The sequence below is a fragment of the Mustela nivalis genome (assembly GCF_964662115.1).
Source record: "Mustela nivalis genome assembly, chromosome: 10".
Lineage (NCBI taxonomy): Eukaryota > Metazoa > Chordata > Mammalia > Carnivora > Mustelidae > Mustela > Mustela nivalis.
Window position 1 is genome coordinate 102,748,884 of NC_139029.1, and position 23,579 is coordinate 102,772,462.

The 23,579-nt window shown below is 40.4% G+C and overlaps 1 protein-coding gene across 1 annotated transcript in view; it reads left to right on the forward strand.

Moving 5' to 3' along the window:
• Window positions 1-9,241: 9,241 nt before the first annotated feature.
• The window catches only part of LOC309842141 (monocarboxylate transporter 1-like), a 36,121-nt gene continuing 21,783 nt past the window's right edge, over window positions 9,242-23,579 (forward strand). Inside the window, exon 1 of the mRNA XM_082686078.1 lies at window positions 9,242-9,414. The gene's annotated coding sequence lies outside the window, so the exon portion shown is untranslated. The remainder of the gene's footprint in view (window positions 9,415-23,579) is intronic.

Consider the following 23,579-nt stretch of genomic DNA (forward strand, 5'->3'; position numbering starts at 1 on the left):
CATCAAACTTGTGGGTGGAATTACTGAACACTTTCCTCGAAGCTGAAGTCAAGCGAAGATGTCCACTCTCATCACTACTATTCAAGATTGTGCTGGTGGTTTTAGTCAGGGCAGCAAGGCAAGACAAAGAAAAAACTCTGTTTTTTAAAAGGGAAGTTTTAAACTTCCCTTTCTACAGGTGACATGACTACATATGTAGAAAATGGGAAGCTATAAACAAATTACTAAAAACAATAAGTGAATTTGGCAAGATTGCAGGATACAAGCAATAAGCAAAATAAATTGTATGTCTCTAGTAATAATTCAAAAGTGAAGTTGAAATAAAACTATTTAAAATAATAAAAAATAAAACATCGGGAACAATTTTAATTAAACTGTAAAACCTCTACATGAAAACAATAAAACATTACTGAGAGAGGCTAAAAAAGACCTAAACAGATAAAGAGATATACCATATTCATGAATTAGAAGTCTGAAATGGTTAAGAGGACAATTTTTACCAGCTGTTCTATAAAATTCCAATAAAAACTCCAACAGACCTTCTTCATTGAAATTTACAAGCTTATTCTAAAATGTATGAAAATGAATAGGACTCAAAATAGCTAAAAATATCTTGAAGAAGAGCAAAGCTCGAGGGCATAGGCTACTTAATTTCAAGACCCACTACAATGAGGGGCACCTGGGTGGCTTAGTCAGTTGAGGGTCCCACTCTTGGATTCAGCTGGTCCTGATCTCACAGCTCATGAGATGGAGCCTGGCATCAGGCTCAGCAGTGAGCTGGCGTGAAGATTCTCCCCCTCTGCTCCTCCCTCCACTCCCGCTCTCTCTCCTTCCCTCACACTCAAATAAATAAATATCTTTTTTTAAAAAAAGACTTTCTACAATAAAAAGCCAGAGTAATGAAAGAAAAGGTAGTATTGGCACAAGGATAGAGAAGTAGAACAATGGGACAGAATTGAGAGTCCAAAAATAAGTCCACACATGTACCATCAATTGACTTGGACAGAACAACTGAAGTTATTCAATCAAGGAAAGAAGATAAATAAATAAATAAATAAGTTTTCCAGTAGGCAGTGCTGTAACATCAGTAACAACAGATAGGGGATATCTGTAGGAGAGAAATAAAAAATCAGACCACTCCCCACTCCCAACACTTCAGTGCATTTTATACAAAAATTAACTTGAGATGCATCATAGGTCTAAATGTGAGAGCTAAAATTCTAAAGCTTTTTTTGTTTAAGATTTTTATTTATTTATTTGACAGAGAGAGACACAGGGAAAGAGGGAACACAGGCAGGGGGAGTGGGAGAGGGAGAAGCAGCCTTCCCACTGAGCAGGGAGCCTGATGCACGGGCCGTGAGCCGAATGCAGAAGCTTAAGGACTGAGCCACCCAGGTGCCCCTAAAGTTCTAAAGCTTTTAGAAGAAAACATAGGAAAATATCTTTGTAATCTGGGAGTAGAGGAATTGGAAGTGGGAAAACATTTTTTAGATAGGACACAAAAAGCACTAACCAGGTGTGAGCCTGCTTACGGTTCTCTTTCTCTCCCTCTGCCCCTCCCCACCACTTGCATGTGCATATGTTCACATGGTCTCTATCACTCAAAAAAAAAAAAAAAAGTTAAAAGAAATGAAGAATTTGTTCATACAAAATCTTGTACACAAATGTTGATAGCATTATTCATAAGAGCCAAAAAGAGGAAACCACCCAAAAGTTCATCAGCTGATAAACTGTGAAGCAAAACATGATATATCCTTACAGTAAAGTTATTCAACCATAAAAAGAACTAAGTACTGATGCACACTGTAACATGGGTGAACCTTGAAAACATTATGTTAAAGAAGCCAGCTACACAAGGTTACATACTTAACCCATTTACGTGAAATATGCAGAATAGGAAAATCTATAGAAACAGAAAGTTTATTCATTGTTGCCGAGGGATGGTAGAAGAGGGGGCAAAATTGAGACTAACTGCCAAGAGCACAGGGTTTCTTTCTTTCTTCTTTCTTCCTTTCTTTCTTTCTCTCTTTCTTTCTTTTTTTTTTTAAGATTTTATTTACTTATTTGACAGGGAGAGAGAGATCACAAGTAGGCAGAGAGGCAGGCAGAAAGAGAGGGGGTAGCAGGCTCCCCCCTGAACAAAAAACCCGATGTGGGGCTCGATCTCAGGACCCTGAGATCAGGGCCTGAGCTGAAGGTAGAGGCTTAACCCACTGAGCCACACAGATGCTCTGAAAATGTTCTGTGATTAGATAGTGGTGATGTTTGTACAACATGGTGAACATACTAAAAAGCCACTTACTTGTACACTTTAAAATGGTGACTTTTTCTGCTTTTTATGGAATATGGAATTCTGTAATATTCATACATGAATTTATATGAGGATTACATTTCAATAAAACAGAACTTTTTTACATTTTATCATTAATGAAATAGGGTTAAGGGCACCTTCCTATTTCTTACCTAAGAGAGGTGTTGAAAGAATAAGGAAATGGACACGAAGCTGCTGAATTTGTCAGTGAAACCACAACAAAAACTTACTTTTCTTATTTTCCAGATAAAATATTTGAGAAATGTAGTCAGCAAAATTAATACATTTCCAATTTTGCATTTACAAGATCTGCGCCACCTTTTCTTTTAATGGTGTTTCTCATCCTTGTCCTTAATTTCTGAAGTTAAAACTCGCTTGAAATCTTCTTGAGTCTGCAAAGAGCTGTAAGTTTATCTACGGCCCGTCTACCTTGCTCCCTCTCAAACAGAACGAAGTAACAGAGATTTGTGAGATAAAATTAAAGGCCACTAGAGGGCACTGTACCCCGTATGGTTTGCAGTTAAGGCTTTCTGTGCAGAAATACTTTTATTATCTTAAAGATTTTGCTCCACACAGTGAAGCCAGGAAACCTGTTTGTTCGCCTGGTCAAACCGTTCATTAGCTGGGTGGCCTTAGGAAAGTCTTTCAGCTTCTCTGGGTTTCAACTTCCACATCTACAAAATGTGGGTTTGGTTGTGTGGTTTCCAAGTTCCTGTCAACTCTAAAATTCCTATTTAGGAATTCCTTAAGGCCAGGATAAAATCTGACAAAACTGTTAAAGAGTTGTACCTGTTTTATCACTTTCTCCAGCTCGCTCTAACTGGTTCCTCTTTTTGCTTTTCCTGTTTCTGTTTTTCCAGCCTTGACCTTTACCTCTTAAGCACCATTTACTGACAACTTTTTTTTTTTTTTTTAAGATTTTATTTATTTATTTGACAGAGAGAGATACAGTGAGAGAGGCAACACAAGCAGGCGGAGTAGGAGAGGGAGAAGCAGGCTTCTTGCAGAGTGGGGAGCCCAACATGGGGCTTGATCCCAGGATCTTGGGATCATGACCTGAGCCAAAGGCCACGCCAAAACTGAGCCACCCATATACCCCTTTACTGACAACTTTTAATATGATATATAAACATTCTTCAAGCAGTTGCCAAATTTTCTGTGTTGATTCTCACAACAAATTGGGCTTGTAGGTATTATCTCTGGAGTACCTGGTGTGGAAAGAGGAGGCCTGGAAGATTTCTGTGACTTGCCTGCAGGCACAAAACTAGTCAGTTATAGGACCTGGCCTTCCAACTCCAAAGCCTGTGCTCTTCATGACAGTATTTCCTGTTAGTGGGAACCACTTTTGTGGGGCCTGAAGAATCCACATTGATGCAGACAGTATTAGTTCTCTACCACTGCTGTAACAAATTATTATAAACCATGGCTGAAAAACAATATAAATTTATGATCTTACTGTTTCCTGAGCCAGAAGTCCAACACAGACCTCACCGAGGTAAAATCAAGGTGTGGAGGGGAGTTCTGTTCCCTTCTGGAGGTTCTAGGTGAGAATCTGTTTCCCTGCATTTCTCAAGCTTCTAGAGGCCACCCGCATTCCCTCACGGGCATACCCTTTCTTCCTACTTCAAAGTCAGCAATAGTAAATCCTTCTCACCCTGTTTCACTCTGACCTCTCTGCCTCCCTCATCCACTTTTCCTTTTTTATAGATTTTATTTATTTCCCTGAGAGAGAGAGAGAGTGAGTGCATAAACAAGAGGGAGGGGCAGACGGAGGGGAGAAGCAGACTCCCCGCTGAGCAGGGAGCCCAAAATAGGGACCTTGAGATCATGACTTGAGCCAAAGGCATATGCCTTGACTGAACCACGTAGGCACTCTTTTTCCTTCTTCAATTTTTTTAAAAAAGATTTTATTTATTTATTTGAGAGAGAGAGAGAGAGAGAGACAGTAAGAGAGAGAGCATGAGAGGGGAGAAGGTCAGAGGGAGAAGCAGACTCCCCGTGGAGCTGGGAGCCCAATGTGGGACTCGATCATGAGACCCCGGGATGATGACCTGAGCCGAAGGCAGTTGCTTAACTAACCACCCAGGCGCCCCCTCTTCCACTTTTAAAATGCTTCTAATTACATTGGGTCCAGACAATCCAGGATAATCTCCTTATTTTAAGGTCAGCTGACTAGTAAATTTAATTCCATCTGCATCCCTAATTCCCTTTTGTCCTGTAATATAACATATTCACAGGTTCCAAGGGTTAGGACATGAACATCTTAGGGAGGTTGCTTATTCTAACTACCATGTTGTCCTTCTGTAAGAAAAAAAATACAAAGTTACAATTACAAGATTAGATATGATCCTATGAACACATATAGTAACCTTTATTAAATGCATGGAAAATCTGTTTCTCATTTATTTATTTGTTATTTTAAATTGAGGTAAATTCATATAAAATAAGTTAGCCATTTCAAAGTATACATGTCAGTGGTATTTAATACATTCACAATGTTGCAGAACAAGTGCCTATATCAAGTTCTAAATCCTTTTCATTACTCCAAAAAAATTCCATACCCATTAAGTAATCATTCCCTTTCTCACTACTCTTCAGAACTTGGCAATCACTAAATCTCTATCTCTACAGATTTACCTATTCTGGATATTCCATAAAATGGAGAGATATAACTAGTGACCTTTTGTGCCTTGCTACTTTCCCTTGCAATATTTTGATACATGCTGTAGCCCGTATACTCCATTCTTTTTTTGACTAAATAATATTCCCTCCTGTTGCTATTCCACATTTTTTCAATGATGGTATTCAGTGATGGGCAATGAATTGTTTCCAACTTTTCACTATTATGAAAAGTGTTGCTATGAATATTGTGTATTTGTTGGAATATTTGTTTTCAATTCTTTGGATATATACATAGAAGTAGAATGGGGGGGAGGAGTCATATGGTAATTCTCTTAACTTTTTGAGGAAGCACCAAATTGTTTTCTATGGTGCCTATACTATTTTCTGCTCCCACCAGCAATATATGAGGTCTCAAATTTCATCACATTCTTGCCAGTACTTCTTTTCTTTTCTTTTTTTTAATTATTACTTTAGCCATTCTAGTGGATGTGAAATGGCATCTTGTAATTTTAATTTGCATGTCTCTATTGCCTAGTAGTGTTGAGCATCTTGCCATGGGTTTGTTAGCCATTTACATATTTTCTTAGAAGATGTCTGTTCAAGTCCTTTGCTCATTTTTTAACTAGGCTGTCTTTGTTACTGTGTTAGCAGTGTTCTTTATGTATTTTGGATATTAGACCCTAATTAGCAAATATTTTCTTCCATTCTGTGGGTTGTCTTTCCACTCTTTAAAAAAAGATTTTATTTTTAAGATTTTATTATTGATTTATTTATTTATTTTAGAGAGAGAGTGAGCATAAGCAGGAAAGGCAGAGGGAGAGAGAGAATCCTGAGCAGACTCTGTGCTGAGCGGAGCCCAACTTGGCCTTTATCTCATGACCCTGAGATCATGATTTGAGCTGAAACCAAGAGTAAGACTCTTAACCGACTGGGTCGCCCAGGTGCCCCAAAGATTTTATTATTTTTAAGTAATCTCTACACCCAACGCGGAGCTCAAACTTACAGCTCTCAGATGAAGAGCTGCATACTTCACCAACTGAGCCAGCTAGGTGCCTCTTTCACTTTTTTGATAATTAATTATCCTTTGATGCACAAAAGCTTTTAATTGTGATGAAATCAAATTTACATACTTTTTCTTTTGTTGATCTTCTTTTGGTGTTGTATCTAAGAATCCATCACCAAACCAAGATCCTTAAGATTTACCCCTGTTTTCTTCTAAGAATTCTATAGTTTAGTCTTTACTTTTAGGTTGTTGGTTAATCCATTTTGAGTTGATCTTTGTATGTACTATGAAGTCGGGTTGCAACATCATTCTTTTACATATGGATATCCAGTGGTCTCAGTACAATTTGTTGAAGAGAACTTCTTTTCCTATTGAATGATCTTGGCACCTTTTTAGAGAATCAGTTGGTCCTATGTTCATGAGATTATTTCTGGACTCTCAATTCCATTCTATTTGTCTATATATTTGTCCTTATGATAGTATCATACTGTTTTGATCCCTGTGGCTTTGTAATAAATTTTGTAGTAAGGAAGTGTGAGTCCTCTGACTTCGTTCTTTTTCAATATTTTTATGATTATTTGGGGTCCTGTGCAATTCCATACAAATTTAGAGGTCCTCTTTTCCACTTCTGCAAAACTTTTGTTGGAATTTTAATAGGGACTGTATTGAATCTGTAGATCACACACAGAGTAGTATTGCCATCTTAACAATATTAAGTCTTTCTATCATGAACATGGATGCCTTACCATTTATTTAGGTCTTCTTTAATTTTTTCCAGTAACATTCTGCAGTTTTCAATGTATGGGTCTACTAACTTAATGTAGTACGGAATTTGGCCTCATCTAAAAAGAGGTCTGGCCTTTATCCAAGCTCCTGGCAGGTGACTTCTAAAACCTTGCACCTTTCCAAGTGCTAGAGGAGTGTCTTTGTAATTCATGGTAGGTACTCAGAGATCAACTTCAATAGTTTATGCTAATGAAACAACTCAAGGTGAGGGCTGGCAATGCCAGAAAGACCAATCATGTGATTGGAAAAGTAGGGCTTTCTTTGTGTCACATGATAACAGCCCAGCTACTGGGGTGGAGGTCGGTAGAGACCGGAGATTTGAGTTCAGTCAGCTGGGGGATGGTTCATGTCAAGGAAGGAAGCCTCAATAAAATGCTGGGTACCAGGACTGGAGTGACTTTCTGTGGTGGCAAAACTCTTTGAATACTGTCACACATCGTCATAGCTGGGAGAGAGGATTAGAACATTGAGTTCAGACCCCTTCCAGATTCTGCCCTACGCTCTTCATCTCTTGCCTGATTTCAATTTATCCATAAACTGTGTTAAACATGACCTTGAGTATGATAATTTCCATCGAGTTCTGTGAGTCTTGCTAGCAAATTAGCCTGAGGGTGGTTTTGGGAACCTCCAATTTGTGGCCAGTGAGGGTGGCCCTGGGGACCCTCAGATTTACATAGAGCTGATATCTAAAGCAAGGACAGTTTGGGGACACTGTGTCTTCAGACTGTCCTCTTGCCTAAATGCTTTGCAAACTCCCTAGTTAAATTTAGCCCTAGGTATTTTAATCTTCTGGGTGCTGTTGTAAATGAAATTGTTTTCTTGATTTCTTTTTCCTTTTGTTTTTAACAAATACTTACTCAACACTTGTTATATGCTAGGCTCTGTCCCAATGCTTCACAAACACTAGTTTTATTTCCCTAACAACCCTAATTAGGTCCTTTGGTTTTTGAAAACTGGGCAGTCTGGCTCCTGAGTCCGAATTCTGAACCCACAACACTGCTGCTTTACAAGACGTCTTTGAGAAATCTCCTGGGAGTCACCCTATCCTATCTCTTCCCACTGCCATTATAAATTCACTCCTGAACCAGAGTCTCCCACTCTGTCTTCCTAACTTAACTTCCTAATTTAACAGTCAACCCTAAATGCTGCTGCTCCCTTAACAATCCTAAAGCACCAGTGTCCAGGTCCTGGCCACCACAATGACCTGAAGATCCTTCCTTCTCTGCATTTATCAAAGGCAGAGACGATTACTGCTCATAAGCAGTACTTGGCAGTAGGTTCTACAACTGTCTTCTATGAACACTTTGAACTCCTACTGAAAACTTCGCTGTGAAACAGGAAGAGTGGGTGAGAGGAAAGCACTTGGGACCCCGGGGGACCAGATCCCCCAAACTCCACTCCGCAGCCTGTTTCCTCACTTGTGAAACAAAATCTTAAGGCCGACTCCTGTGATTGTTTTGAGAATTAAGTGTGTGTGTTAGCGGGTGCGAGTGGAGGGGTTGGACAAGGTCCCAGAATGCAAGGAAAGCTCAGCAAATGTTGGCTCTTTTGTACCTCAGCCTCCTCAAAGAAATTGTAATTTCTTACAAAATCAAGGGGCCTTGATTTATACCTTTTCGGTATTTCTTAAAAATCAACATTTTTAAAAATGACTTTAACTGGGGCACCTGGGTGGCTCAGTTGGTTGAGGGGCTGCCTTCAGCTCAGGTCACGATCCTAGTGTCTCAGGATTGAGTCCTGCATCTGGCTCAGGGACTCTGATTCTCCCTCTGACCCTCCCTGCCTCATGCTCTCTCTCTCTCTCTCACTCAAATAAATAAAATCTGGTTTTTTTTCTTGCCTAAATTTAGCCCTACGTATTTTAATCTTCTGGGTGCTGTTGTAAATGAAATTTACAACAACAACAACAAACAACAAAAAAGACTTTAACTGGTATGCTTTGGTCTCTGGACTTCCTCAAGGCATCAGTGACTCTTACCACAAAATCAGGCTCTGGAGCCTGACTTCAAAGGCTGGCTCCTGCTAGCTGCTTGACCTGTGGAAAACTGCTTAATCTCTCTGAGCCTCAGGTGCTCTCCTAGTGAAATGTAGTCCCCACCACACAGGGTCATGAGGATTCCGGCCAAGTACTTAGCACATCATCCGGCTGCTAGCTTCTGTTATATCCTGTCCCCAACATTCTGTGTCCATAAAAACTTGGCCTCTGCATTCTCATTTCTCCACGTTTCCAACTTACGCACCTCCCTGTATGGGGGACCATACCGCCCAGCCTTCATCAGTTGCCGCAGGGGAGGCTCTGGGTCAGGCCCCCGGCGGGACGCCCCTTTGCCGGCTTTTTCCTCTTTGCCAGAGACTAAGTCCCGCACACACGCGGACGTGAGGGCTAGGATGCGGGGTACTCGTGGCCGGGCAGGGCGTCAGCGCCACCCCGCACCCCCCTCCGCCCACCCCGGCCTCGTGGGGCTAGACAGGTGACCGCGCGCGCTTGGGAGGGAGGGGGCGGCCGAGCCGGTCGTGCCGGCCCCGCCCCCGCGCGCAAGCTCCGGCCTGCCGGGGTACAAGGCAGCGGCGCCCACCCTGCACACGCGGCGCGGAGCTCTCCCACCCGGCGTGGGAGCCGCGCGGCCCAGGGCAGCTCCGTCCCGCGCAGCCGCGTCCCTTGCACGCTTGGCGGCGCGAACCGCGCAGAACGGTTAGTTGGGTAACGGCCGGCGGCGGCGCGGGGCGCGGACCGCGCGGTGCCCCTGCCGCCCTGGCGGGTGGGAGGGGGCCTGGGGAGCCGGCCTGCATGGGGGGAGGGGCGCGGGGGGGTGGGGGAGGCGGCGCGGCGGGGCGGGCCCAGAGCCTCGAGCGGGGATGTGGACAGGTGTGCGGGCCCCCGGCTGGCGAGAGGAGGACCTGGGGGAAATCGCTTCATCTCTAGCGGGGATGCTTTTGTTCTGGAAGGAAAACGACCTTGGCTGTAAAATCAAATAGGGATGACAAACGTCCTGCCTCCAGGCTCTCTTGGCCAGATTGTGGCTCTGCCGCAGGTGGTTTGGGCGGGAGGTTTTTTGTTTTTGGTTTTCTTTTCTTTTTTTTTTTTTTTTTCATTTTTGGCGTTGGGGCATGCCACCTTTAACCTATTTTTTTTTTTTAAGATTTTTTTAATTTATTCATTTGACAGAGAGAGATCACAAGTAGGCAGAGAGGCAGGCAGAGAGAGAGAGAGGAGGAAGCAGGCTCCCTGCTGAGCAGAGAGCCCGATGCGGGACTCGATCCGAGGACCCTGAGATCATGACCTGAGCCGAAGGCAGCGGCTTAACCCACTGAGCCACCCAGGTGCCCCTGGTTTTCATTTTTTTTTTTTTTTTTTTTTTTTTTTCAGTTTTGGCGTTGGGGCATGCCACCTTTAACCTAATTTTTTTTTTTTTTTTAAGATTTTATTTATTCGTGAGAGAGCGAGCATGGGCGGGAAGAAGGGGCAGAGGGAGAGGGAGAAGAAGCAGGCTCCCTGCTTAAGGGGGTGGGGGGCTCAATTCCAGGACCCTGGGATCATGACCTGAGCCTAAGACAGAGGCTTAACTAACTGGGCCACCCAGATGCCCCTTTAACCTTCTAATCTTTGAAGTCTTTATTTGGGCCTCTTTTTAAAGTAATGTCCATACCCAAAGTGGGGTTTCAACTCAGAAAGCTAAGAGTCCCATGCTCAAGACTGAGCCAACCAGGCATCCCTATTTGGTCCTCTTTTAATTTATCCCAATAAAATTCTCTCTGTTCTTGTTTCTCTGTGACTTTGCTCTGCCCACTGAAATTCCCTTTTCTTCTCAAATACTACCCATCCTGTTCTCCACTGTAATTTTTGTATTATGTGAATTTTTAAAAATTTTTATTTATTTATTTATTTTAGAGAGAGAGAGAGAAGGAATAAGCAGGGGATGGGGAAGGGTCAGACTCCCCACTTAGCAGAGATCCCAATGTGGGGCTCGACCCTAAGACACCAGATCATGACCTGAGTGGAAGGCAGTCGCTTAACCGACAGAGCCACCCAGGTGCCCTATGTGAATCTTTATTCTAGTTGCATTTTTGCTTACTTTCTCCTTATTGTAAGTTTTGTTAAGGTAGTAATTATCTTTTTGTTCCCATAGCACATAGTTGAATGGAATAGGTTTTGAGCAACTTTTTTGGTAATTATATGACCCAGGGAGTATTTTTTTTCTTGTGGATCCAGTTACATTAGTTAGCCCCAAATAGTGTCTGGAGTGAACCACTCCAAGATGCAGGCCTTTGTCATGTCAATTGCAATAACCTGTTGGGAGCCCTTGACCCTCAGATTTGGGTTGTTCTACATGCAAATTAGAAATGCACATGTTGGGCGCCTGGGTGGCTCAGTGGGTTAAGCCGCTGCCTTCGGCTCAGGTCATGATCTCAGGGTCCTGGGATCGAGTCCCGCATCGGGCTCTCTGCTCGGCAGGGAGCCTGCTTCCCTCTCTCTCTCTCTCTCTGCCTGCCTCTCCATCTACTTGTGATCTCTCTCTGTCAAATAAATAAATAAATCTTTAAAAAAAAAAAAAAAGATTTAAAAAAAAAAAAAAAAAAGAAATGCACATGTTGGGGCGCCTGGGTGGCTCAGTGGGTTAAGCCACTGCCTTCGGCTCAGGTCATGATCCCAGGGTCCTGGGATCGAGTCCCGCATTGGGCTCTCTGCTGAGCCGGGAGCCTGCTTCCTCCTCTCTCTCTCTGCCTGCCTCTCTGCCTACTTGTGATCTCTGTCTGTCAAATAAATAAATAAATTCTAAAAAAAAAAAAAGAAAGAAAGAAAAGAAATGCACATGTTTACCCCCCCGCCTTGTTGTTACTGCAACATGCTGATGTTTGTAGTTTATGAGGTAGAAAACAAATGTGGCAGGGGAGCAGATTAACCATTTACCATTGGTTTTTTAGGGAAGTGAAAGAGATTGTTGAAATTATTGCAAGTGTAAGTATATTATATGGCTTATATTGTCAGAATTTTAAAAACTCAAGTTCAACCTGTAATTGTATTTTGAGGTAACAAAACTTACTTCTTGACATTTTTAAAGATTTATTCATTTGAGAGATAGAGGGTGCATGCAAGCCAGAGCATGAGCAGAGGAAGGGTCCAAGGGTAGAGGGAGAAGCAGACTCCCTACTGACCATGGAGCTCAACTCAGGGCTCCATCCCAGGACTTCAGGATCATGACCTGAGCTAAAGGCAGATGCTTAACCGACTCAACCACCAGGCACACCATCTTTTTCTTTTTTTTTAAAGATTTATTTAGAGTGTGCACACAGAGTGTGTGGGGGCGGGCAGGGGAGATGGAGAGAATCTTAAGCAGACTCCCCTCTGAGCATGGCACCCACTGTGGGACTCCATCTCACTACCCTGAGATCATGACCTGAGCTGAAATCGAGTCAGTCGCTTAACCAACTGAGCCACCCAGGCACCACCAATACTCAGTTTATTAGTGTTTGGTGGATTATTAGGTTCTCTACAAAAACAAAATAACTTCATTCCTTCTTTGAAGTAAGGCTCATATGTAGCAGTAATGATATTCATACCCATTCATGGAATATGAAGCATGTGTGCAAAAAAGAACTAGAAGGAGACAAATTTAAGGGTCTCATTTTGGGATGAGAACTTTCAGAGTGATGAATGAAACTTTAAAATTTGAGTCTGTGGTCTTTAGTTACCAAAACCTATGATTCATTTTTTTCATAGAACCATACACTATAAAACTGTTTTTAAAAACTATGAAGCTAATTATAGTGCTAAAAAAAATCTTTCTGTGACTACAGGTTGTTTTTTGCTTTCTGTTTTTTTCCAGTAAAGGAAAACAACTTTCTTTGTTGGCTTCCTCTTTGTGATGCATTCTCCCAACTTGGCCTCAAAAGAACTGTGTGAAGTGGATGCTAGCAGTGGTATATTAGCATTTCTATTCAAAAGGAGTAATGTAGATGACCATAACTATATATTTGTTATTTTAAAAGAGTCAGTACAGGGGCACCTGGGTGGCTCAGATAGTTAGGTGTCCAACTCTTGATTTCATCTTAGGTCATGATCTCAGGGTTGTGAGATTGAGCTCTGCATTGGGCTCTCTGCTCAGAAAGGAGTTTGCTTGAGTCTGTCTTTCTCTCTTTCCATCCCAGCTGGTGTGTACTCTCTTTCTCTAAGAAAGAAAAAAATAATAAATCTTAAAAAAAAAAAAAAAGAGCCAGTACATTTCTGCTTCATATCCTGGGATAAAATTAATTTGTATTAATTGAGATAGTACATTTAGGTTTTGATCTGTAGAGTCTACTTTTGATTGGTGCAGAAAACAGTATTTATAAATTGTATTCTAGATTATAATCTGGAATTCTAAGCAAAACTCTCCTGTATAGTGTAAAAGACTAAAGGAATCTCTACCTTCCCTTTTTCACTACTCAGAGCCTGATGTCCTTTTTAAAGTGTGAAAAAAAAAGGGGGGGGGTGCTGTATTTAAAAATCATGCCAAAATCAAATAACAAAAACAGGAATTTTTTAATTTGGCAAAATTGTGTTGAGTTCATGTCTGATTTGTGAATTTTTTGAATCCATAATTTTGCTTTGCATCCTCAAATTTATTCACTTTTTCTCTGAATCTGTTTTAAGATACTTAAATATGACACGGGAATAAAATTTTTGATACACTGTTACTATTAAGACTGATGAATCAGTTCTTAGCGACCCAAAACTATGACTTTAAAAAAACAAATGGTGATACATCATAATTGGCAAGGAAGCTCAAAGTTTAATCACATCCAGCATGATATGTATCCTATTAACTATTCCAAGTGAACCCAAATGTATCAAGCAGCTCTATTGTGATTGTGTATGTGAATTTAAGTGTAAATATTCATGGGGATTTAAGTGTAAATATTCATGGGGCGCCTGGCTGGCTCAGTCTGTAGAGCATGTGACTCTTGATCTCAGTGTTGTAAGTTTGTGCCCGTGGTGGATGTAGAGATTGCTTAAAAATAAAATCTCTTAAAAAAATAAAAATTTGGGATGCCTGGGTGGTTCAATTGGTTAAGCTGCTGCCTTCAGTTCAGGTCATGATCCCAGGATCCTGGGATCGAGTGCCGCATCGGGCTCCTTGCTCAGCGGGGAGCCTGCTTCTCTCGCTGCCTCTGCCTGCCTCTCTGCCTGCTTGTGTGTACTCTCTCTCTCTGTCTCTGGCAAATAAATAAAAATCTTAAAAATAAAATAAAATAAAATAAAAATTTAATGGGGGTGCCTGGGTGGCTCAGTGGGTTAAGGCCTTTACCCGGTCATGATTTCAGGGTCCTGGGATTGAGCCCCTCATTGGGCCCTCTGCTTGGTGGGAAACCTGCTTCCTCCTCTGTCTCTCTGCCTGCTCCTCTGCCTACTTGTGATCTCTGTCTGTCAAATTAAAATTTAAAAAAAAAAAACCCTCAAAAAAATAAAGATTTAAGTATAAATATTCTGAGATGAGTTAACCTTGTTTTTGTTGACGCTTAATTCAGAGGAAAAACTTGTAAAATTCATGCTCTGGAGCATTTCTATTTAATGTAGTCTTAGAACCCAGGTTGTTTCCTTTTGAACTCAGATGTTATAATTTCTATAATTCAAATGGAAATTTTAGTAAAGTTTGACTTGGAAATTTTTTTAAAAAGACTATTTATGAGGAGGAGGAGCAGAGGAAGGGAGAGGGAATCTCAAGCACACTGCTGCTGAGCGCAGAGCCCAGTACAGGGCTTGATCTCACGACCCTGACATTGTAACCTGGGCTGAAACCAAGAGTCAGACACTCAACTGACTGAGCCACCTAGGACCCCCTGACTTGGGAATATTTTTGTAATCCTACCACTGGCATAGGTAGGTGAAATGCTCTAGGACAGGTCATCTTTAATTTCAAATGGTAGTGTAGTTTTAAGGTATTATTTTGAAAATTCTGTTTCATCTGTACCCTGAATTTAAAATGATCCCTACCCAGATGAGAAAGGGTGCCTCAGGACTTCTTTACCAATTCATCTTACACAGATTCCCTCTCCTTTATGAAATGAAAGCTACCTCACTCATCCCAGTTCTTATTCTGGTGCACTGCCCCATGGTATAAAAATCTCTGGGGACAGTCCAAACGAAGAGAAAAAGCCAGGCTGCACAGTCCCAGAGAGAGAAATACTGAAGGAAGCAGGACCATGTTTCAACCAGACACAAACTTATACCTTATCTGTCTTCTATCAATCTTAGAACTTGAAAGAGATTAAGTTTTTTTTTATTTGTTTATTTGACAGACAGAAATCACAAGTAGGCAGGGAGGCTGGCAGAGAGAGAGAGAGAGAGGAGGAGGAAGCAAGCTCCCTGCTGAGCAGAGAGCCCGATGGGGGGCTCAATCCCAGGACCCCGAGAGGCCATGACCTCAGCGAAAGGCAGAGACTTTAACCCACTGAGCCACCCAGGTGCCCCGGAAGAGATTAAGTTTTAATAAGAATGTTTATCAATTCATTGTTTTGAATTCAAATGAGGGTAGGTTTTTTCTGATGATAAGGACTTGTCAGTTAGGTGATAGAGTGGCCATTTTCCATAAGCAGAATGAATGAAGTGCCAAGGTTTTGACACTTTTACATTTAAAGCCTAACATAATGTACAATATGCCAGGAACTACAAACTTGCAATTATTAAACTTATGCATTTCCAAAGTTCTTTTTGGGACAAAACAGTTGAAGATCACAGACTTGGGAGTCACTTGTACATACACCTTATTCCCTTCAAAGTAAATTTAGGACATTAGGTTAAGAGAACACAGAATGGTATAAATTAGGACTTTATATCATTCAGTATTTTGCTTGATTTTTTTCTGCCTTACATCAAGTGTGAACCTTATAAAAGACTATAGTTGTGAAAGAAAATTGATTTGGTGATCTAAAAAGACCCCTGGCAGCGCCTGGCTGGCTCAGTCATTAAGCGTCTTCCTTTGGCTGAGGTCGTGATCTTAGGGTCCTGGGATTGAACCCTGCACTGGGCTCCCTGCTCAGCAGGAAGCCTGCTTCTCCCTCTCTCACTCCCCCCCTTGTGTTCCCTCTCTCACTGTGTCTCTCTCTGTCAAATAAATAAAATCTTTAAAAATAAAAATAAATAAAAAGACTCTCTGCAAAGGATATTATGGGATACAATACTAAACAAAGACTTAATTGAAATGAAATCTGTGTTAACAAAATTATAGGCAGAGATAAGAATAAATCCAGAAACCCCCAAAAGCAAGCATGCTTGACATCCTTAAAAATAGTAAGAAAGCCAGTGTAGCTGGATTGATATGAGCCGGAGGGACAAAGGTAGGAAATAAAGTAAGGAAAATGATATAGGGCTTTTGTGGCATTTGAAAACTGGTTTTCCATTCTTTCCATTCTGTGACTGGACCCCAGGCTTCAGAAGTAGGTGTGTGTACTATATCCAGGCAGTCAAGCCTTCCACGGTGATTAGCCTTGATTGAAACAAGCACTTACTCGAAGCTAATTATGTTGCTAGAGTGACCATTCTGGAATTTGTTGACTAGAAGTTAGAATTGTTGTGGAGTGTGTAGGCTTAGAGTTACTGGTAGTCTTCTTGCCTCAGTGAGTTGCAGGCCTAAGAGTGGAAACAACATAGAAGTACAAAGACAGAAATTCTGCTGACCACATCATTTGGTCCTTGGAGCAGGCTGTGTCAAAGTCTGAACCCCCACCTTAGATTGCTTGGTTACATGAATCTTAAGCATTTTTTTTTTTTTTTTTGTCCAAGTCAGACTGGATTATGTATTTGTTCACTTGCCAACCTAATTAATATAAAGTAAGCAGAGAAATGGAGTCATTGAATCAAACTGAAAAGGAGTGAATGGCCTGTGAGAAAGGAAGAAAATCCAGAGAGAAGTCAAAGAAAGCATTTAAGACTGCATTTTCAATGATTTGAACAATGGGTGTTGAATTAATGCTAAAGCAAGGACACGTGAAGTTTGTCAAACAAGGCCGGTGAAAGTATCCAACACAAAAATATCTGTCATCTGCCAGCAAATTACAAATTCCTTGGAAGCAGGAACCATATTTTAATTTAAATTGCCTTTAGTAAATTAAATGGAGTCACTCAAATGTTTGAATTGCATTTACTCTATGCTATGCCTTGTATACGTGGGCTAGCATTTGAGAGATAAGCCTGGGACCAGCAGCAAAGGGAAGATAACCATAGCCCCCACATTAAGCCAGGGATCCTGGCACTAGCTAAAGTCATCCAGGCCCTTAACATTCCCTAGCTTCTGGGAGATGCATATTTCTTTCTGGAAGAACGTGCCCTCAGTTTGGGCCCTCAGGTTTCTCAGAGATTAAGGTCTACCACCTAAGCTCATAAACATACGAAAAGAACATGGGAAAAATCATTTTTTAATATGGGAATGCCTCATGAATTTGTGTGTTATCCTTGTGCGGGGACAATGATAATCTTCTATCTTCCAAAGTTAGTATATGTGCTTCTGAAGCAAGCACCAAATGGAAAAATTGAGAAACATATCATCATTAGGTGATTTCAATATACTTCTCTTCATTTACTGATACATGAAGCAGGAAACAGAAGACTGATAAAGATTTAGAAGATTTGAATAAAACAGAAGTTTGATTCAACAAATAATTCAAACCCAACAGCTAAAAACTGTACATTCAAGCATACATGGGATATTTTCAAATATCAACATACCAGCCCATAAACGCCAATCTCATCAAATATGAAGAGTCAACTGCACCATCCACGTCATCTTACCACAATGTTGTAAATCATAAGTTAATAAAAACAAAATATCTCCTTTGAAGATTTGAAAAACTCTAACTGGCCCGTGTCAAAGAAATCATAATGGGAATTTTTCAAACACTTGGGACAAACAATAGCAAAAATACTATTGTTAAAAATAGATAGTTGGGGCCCCTGGGTGTCATGGTCATTTACGTGTCTGAATCTTGGTTTTCACTCGTGATCTTGGGGTTATGAGATTGAGCCCCACATTGGGCTCTCTGGCCCCACACCCCATTTTCTCTCCCCTCCACCCCACACACTCTCTCTCTTTCTCTAAAATAAATAAGTAAATCTTTAAAAGGTAGATAGTGGCACCTGGGTGGCTCAGTCAGTTAAGCAGCTGCCTTTGGCTGCCATGATCTTAGGGTCTTGGGATTGAGCCCTGCATCAGGCTCCCTGCTCAGGGGGAGTCTGCTTTTCCTTTTCCCTCTGCCTCCCCCAGCTTGTGTGAGCATGCACGCGCTCTTGCTCTCTCTCAAATCTTAAACAAAAAATAGATAGTATACAGTAAAATGATACATAGAGGGAAATATGTAGTCTTAAGTGCTTATATTGGAAAAGTAGGACTAATTGGCCAACTATCCACCTTATGTTTGAAATAGAATGAATGAATTCCAGAACTGTAAGCATAAGAATGTTTATAAAAGTAGTAGCAGAAATCAATGAAAAAGGGAGTGGGAGAACAATTAAAAAGTCAATAAAGCTGAGAATGGTATATATATATATATTTTTGGAATGAGCTCTATGCCAAACTTGGGTTTGAATTTACAAACCCAAGACAAAAGATTCCCATACTAAACTGAGAATGTTCTTTGAAGAAAACTGATAAAATAGATATAGTCCTAAGATTAATGGGGGAAAGAAGATCCATATATCAATGATGAAGGGAATATAGCTACAAACCAATAAGGAGATTAAAATATAAAAATTATGTGCCTGTACATTTAAAACCTGGAGAAAATGGAAGAAGTTATAGAAAAATATGAAGACAGATTCAGAATGCCTTAGTAGGAATGAAGAGAGACCAAAACTGTTAAGGAAATTGAAGTAGAAGTTTTGAAATCTTCCCAGAAGAAAATACAATGTCTAGGTGTTTTTAGAAGTAAATTCTATCAGTCTCAAGGAATAGATCATTCCAATCTTACAAAATCTCTTCCAGAGATGAGGGAAAAGAACATTTGTGACTGTAATATAATATTGATAATGAAAATCAGAAAAGGACAATATGATAAGGGAAAATTATGTTTTCAAATCATTTATGGACACAGTAAAAAAAAAAATCCAAACTAAATATTAGCAAATTTAATTTAGAAATGTGTTAAAAAAATAATATATTGTGACCAAGTTGGGAATATCCTAGGAATTCAACGTGGTTTAACATATAAAAATATATTAATGTTATTAACTATTTTTACAGGTGAAAGAAGAAATGTCATGTGAGGGCATTTTTTAAAAACAATTTGATGGTTACTGAATTTAAAATAAATTTTTTAAGACTTTGTTTATTTATCAGAGAGAGAGAGCGAGAGCGTGTGTGCATACTAGCAGGGGAAGCAGTAGAAGGAGAAGGAGAAGCAGGCTTCCTGCTGAACAAGGAGCCTGATGTGGGGCCGGATCCCGACATCTTGGGATCATGACCTGAGCCAAAGGGAGACACTGAACTGGGCCACCCAAGTATCCCTGAAATAAATTCTTAATGAGCTAGGAATAAACTTACTATATCTGATATTGTATCTACCAAACTCTGGAGTAAATACTTTTCTTGATGATGAAACATTGTATATATTACCTTGAAAATCACAAAATAACGGGGCACCTGAGTGACTCAGTGGGTTAAGCCTCTGCCTTCAGCTCAGGTCATAATCTCAGGGTCCTGGGATCGAGCCCCACATCATGCTCTCTGTCTGCCTCTCTGCCTACTTGTGATCTCCCTCTCTCTGTCAAATAAATAAAAAAATAAAATATTTTAAAAAACAAACAAACAAAACCAAAATAAGGCCTGAATTGTGGCTCCTCAAACTTATGTCATATGTTGAAATCCTAACCCCCAGTACCTCAGAATATGAATATATTTGGATATAGAGCCTTTAAGGACTTAATTATGGTAAAATGATGTTATATGGGTAGGCCCTAATCCAACATGACTAGTATCCTTATAAAAAAAGGAGAGAGGGGCGCCTGGATGGCTCAGTCATTTAAGTTTCTGATTTGGGCTCAGGTCATGATCTCAGGGTCCTGGGATCGAGTTCTACTGAAGATGGAGCTTGCTTCTCCCTCTCCATCTGCCCCTACCCCCACTTGTGCTCTCTCTCTCCAAATAAAATCTTAAAAAGAAAAAAAAAGGAGACACCAGACCTTGCACACATACAGAGATAACAATGTGAATAGGTAGTAATAGGGCAGTCATCTACAAACCAAGGACAGAGGCCTCAGAAGAAACCAAACCTGCTGACACTTGATCTTGGACTTCTCACCTCTAGGAATATAAGAAAATAAATTTCTGTTGTTTAAGCCTATGGTATTTTATTATGGCAGCCTTAGTAAACTAATACACCAACATTACCACTTTTATTTAATATTGTAATGGATAGTGAACCCATCACAATAAGATAGGGAAAAAAGGTGTGAGAATTAGAAAGGAGAAATCCAAACTTAATCCACCCAGGGGTCCTGGGTGGCTTAGTCAGTTGGGTGTCTGACTCTTGATTATGGGTTGGGTCATGATCTTGGGGTCACAAGATCGAGCCCCAAGTCAGATTCGGCACTCAGCAGGGAGTCTGCTTTAGATTCTCTCTCTCTCTCTCTCCCCCAAGATTAAATAAATCTTGGGGGAAAAAAATCCCAGGTAATATGATTTTCAGTGTAGAAAACCTTAAAAAATAAGTTAAGTATTAAAAATAATAAAATGTTTGCAAATTTTTCAAATTAAAGATCAATATACAAAAATAAGTTGTGTACTTCTAGAATGATGGAGTGAAGCCCTCTAAAGATCCACTCTTTCATAAAAGCAATGAGAACATTAGCAAAAATTACTAAAATCAACTTTTAACACCTAAAATTAACCAAAGGCTTATAATAACCCAACAAAAATGTATACAAGAAAATAGCTGAATCTAACAAAAAACAGCAAAATTTGTGGTATTTAAACATGACCTGTTGCCATTCTTCTTTTCCAAATTCCCTAAAATTATTAAAAACAGGGACCCCTGGGTGGCTCAGTTGGTTAAGTGGCTACCTTCGGCTCGAGTCATGATCCCAGGATCCTGGGATTGAGTCCTGCATTGGGCTCCTTGCTCAGCGGGGAGCCTGCCTCTCCCTCTGCCTGCTGCTCCCCCTGCTTGTGCTCTCTCTCTCTCTCTCTCTGACAAGGTCTTTAAAAAAAAAAAAAAAAGATTAAAAACAAATAATTTCATGATCACAGTAACCATGAAAAACGAGCAGCCTAGTAGCCTCTAGGGGGGCAGAATGGGTTGGAACCCTCTAAAAAGCCCCATTCTCAGAGAATTGTCATTATTTAACATGTATGGCATTCCCTGTTAACCCCCAATTAGAGGGCTTATCTTTATTTGACATGTTTCAGAGTGTGCTCAGTGTGAACAGCCTTTTCCCCAGGACATTTGCTGGAAAGAATCAGAGGCAATCATTTAGCATCTAAGCTGCCTGAGTTGGGAAAACAACTGGGGCAAACAAAAGGCTGACCAAACACTTAAAAGGAAAATCTTGGGAATAAGATTTCCATAGGGGATGTTGAGGTGCTCTGGCATAATCCCAGGACTCTAGAAGGTCATGCACATGTATAAGATTATACCCATGCTCATGAAGGGCTGAATTTCCCACCAATGCCTGACTTTGTAAGCTCTGTATAAGCAGGAACTAAAGACCAAGACAGAGGTGTAAGCTGTCTGCTAGAGAGTTGAAAACATGCCCCACCACACACATAATGCCCTTTAACAATGCCTAGGTGATATCCTGATTCAAGGCATTTCAGGAAGTCTTTGTCCAGTTGTTGACTTACCACTAAGCTAAACTGAGCAGAGATTTCAGTGGTCACAGAAAACAAAACAAACAAACAAAAAAACCCCCCAAAACTACAAAGTTCACAGACTTTGTTCAGGAAGTCATTAAACAGAAGGCAATAGCAGCATCATTAACACAAACCACAAGCAGTAGTTACAACTCACCCTGGGGTGGTGGGGAGGGGAGAGAAGGAATCTGATTCTCAGAGCTGCCACATATATTATATAAAATGTCCAGTTATCTAAAACAAAAAGAAAAATATGAAACATGAAGGATATAGGAAGCATGGTCTATACACAGGAAGAAAAGTCATTCAGTAGAAACTATCCCTCAGGAAGGCCAGATGTTGGACTTACTAGACAAAATCTTTAAATTAGCTATTAATAATATGTTTCAGTAATTACAGAAAAACATGTCAGAGAATGGAAACAAAGTATAAGAACAATGTCTTACCAAATAGAGACTATCAATCAATAAAGAGAAATTATGAAAAAGAACCAGATAGAAGTTTGGAGCTGAAAAGTACCATAAGAAAGAAATATTCGCAAGAGAGCCCCATAAACTGACTTGAGCTGGAAGACTAAAGATTCAGTGAACTTAAACATAGGTCAGATGAGATTATCAAGTCAAAGAAAAAAAAAAAGAGAATGAAGAACCATGAATAGAACCCTAGAGATCTATGGAACATCAGCTCTACAAACAAAGGAACCCCAGAAGAAAAGGAGAGAAAGGGGCAGGAGAAAACTTTTGAAGAAATAATGGTCAACATTTCTGCAAATTTGGTGAAAAATAATCTACACACCCAAAAAGTTTCACAAACTCTAAGTAGAATAAACTCAGAGATCCACAAAGAGACACAATCTTCCAAAAGTCAAAGACAAAGAAGTTTGAAAGTAGCAAGAGAGAAGAAACTCATCACAAATGATTCTCAATAAAATTAACAGTTAGTTTGGGGGCGCCTGAGTGGCTCAGTTGGTTAAGTGGCTGCATTTGGCTCAGGCCATGATCTCACGGTCTGGATCAAGTCCCACATCCGGCTCCTTGCTCAGTGGGGAGCCTTCTTCTCTCTTTGCTTCTGCCTGCTATTTTGCCTGCTTGTGTGCTCTCTTTCTCTCTCTGTCTCTAACAAATAAATAAAATCTTAAAAGAAAAAGATTAACAGCTAGTTTTTTTTTTTTTTAAAGATATTTATTTTTATTTGAGAGAGAGCGAGCAAGCACACACAAGTGGGGAGGGTTGCAAAAGGAGAGGGAGCTGAACAGGGAGTCTGACACAGGGCTTGATTCCAGGACCCTGGGATCATGGCCTGAGCCAAAATCAGTTGCTTAACCGTCTGAGCTGCCCAGGTGCCCCTAATAGCTAGTTTTTTATTAAAAACCATGGAAGCCAGGGGCATCTGGGTGGCTCAGTCAGTTGGCCATTTTATTCTTGATTTCAGTTCTGGCCATGATCTCAGGGTTATGGGATCAAGTCCCGAGTCAGGTTCCATACTCAGCATAGAGTTTGCTAGGGATTCTCTTTCTCTCCCTCCTCTCTCTGCCTCTCTCCCTCACTCATGCTCATGTTCTATCTCTCTCTCTCTCTCTCCCTCTCTCTCTCCAAAAAAGAAAAGAAAAAGAAAAGAAAGAAAAAAGAAGAAAGTCAGAAACCATGGAAACCAGAAGACAGTGTGATGGAATATTTAAAGTGCTAAAAGAAAAAGACTGTCAACCAAGAATGCTATATCCAGTAATACTATCCTTCAAAATAAAGAAGAGAGTAAAACATTCCCAGATAAGTAAAAACTGAGTGAATTAATTGCCTGCCATCCTGCACTACAAAAAGTACCAAAAGGTGTCCTTTAGGTTGCATTGAAAGGACACTGGACAGTAACTCAAATCCACATGAAGAAATACAGACCAGCAGTAAAGGTAAATATATAGGTAAATATAAAAGAGAGTATAAAGGTATTTTTTATTTGTAACTTTTTTTCTTCTACCTGATTTGAAAGACAATATATAAAGCAATAATCATAAAACTGTTTATGGGCTTACAATGTATAAAGA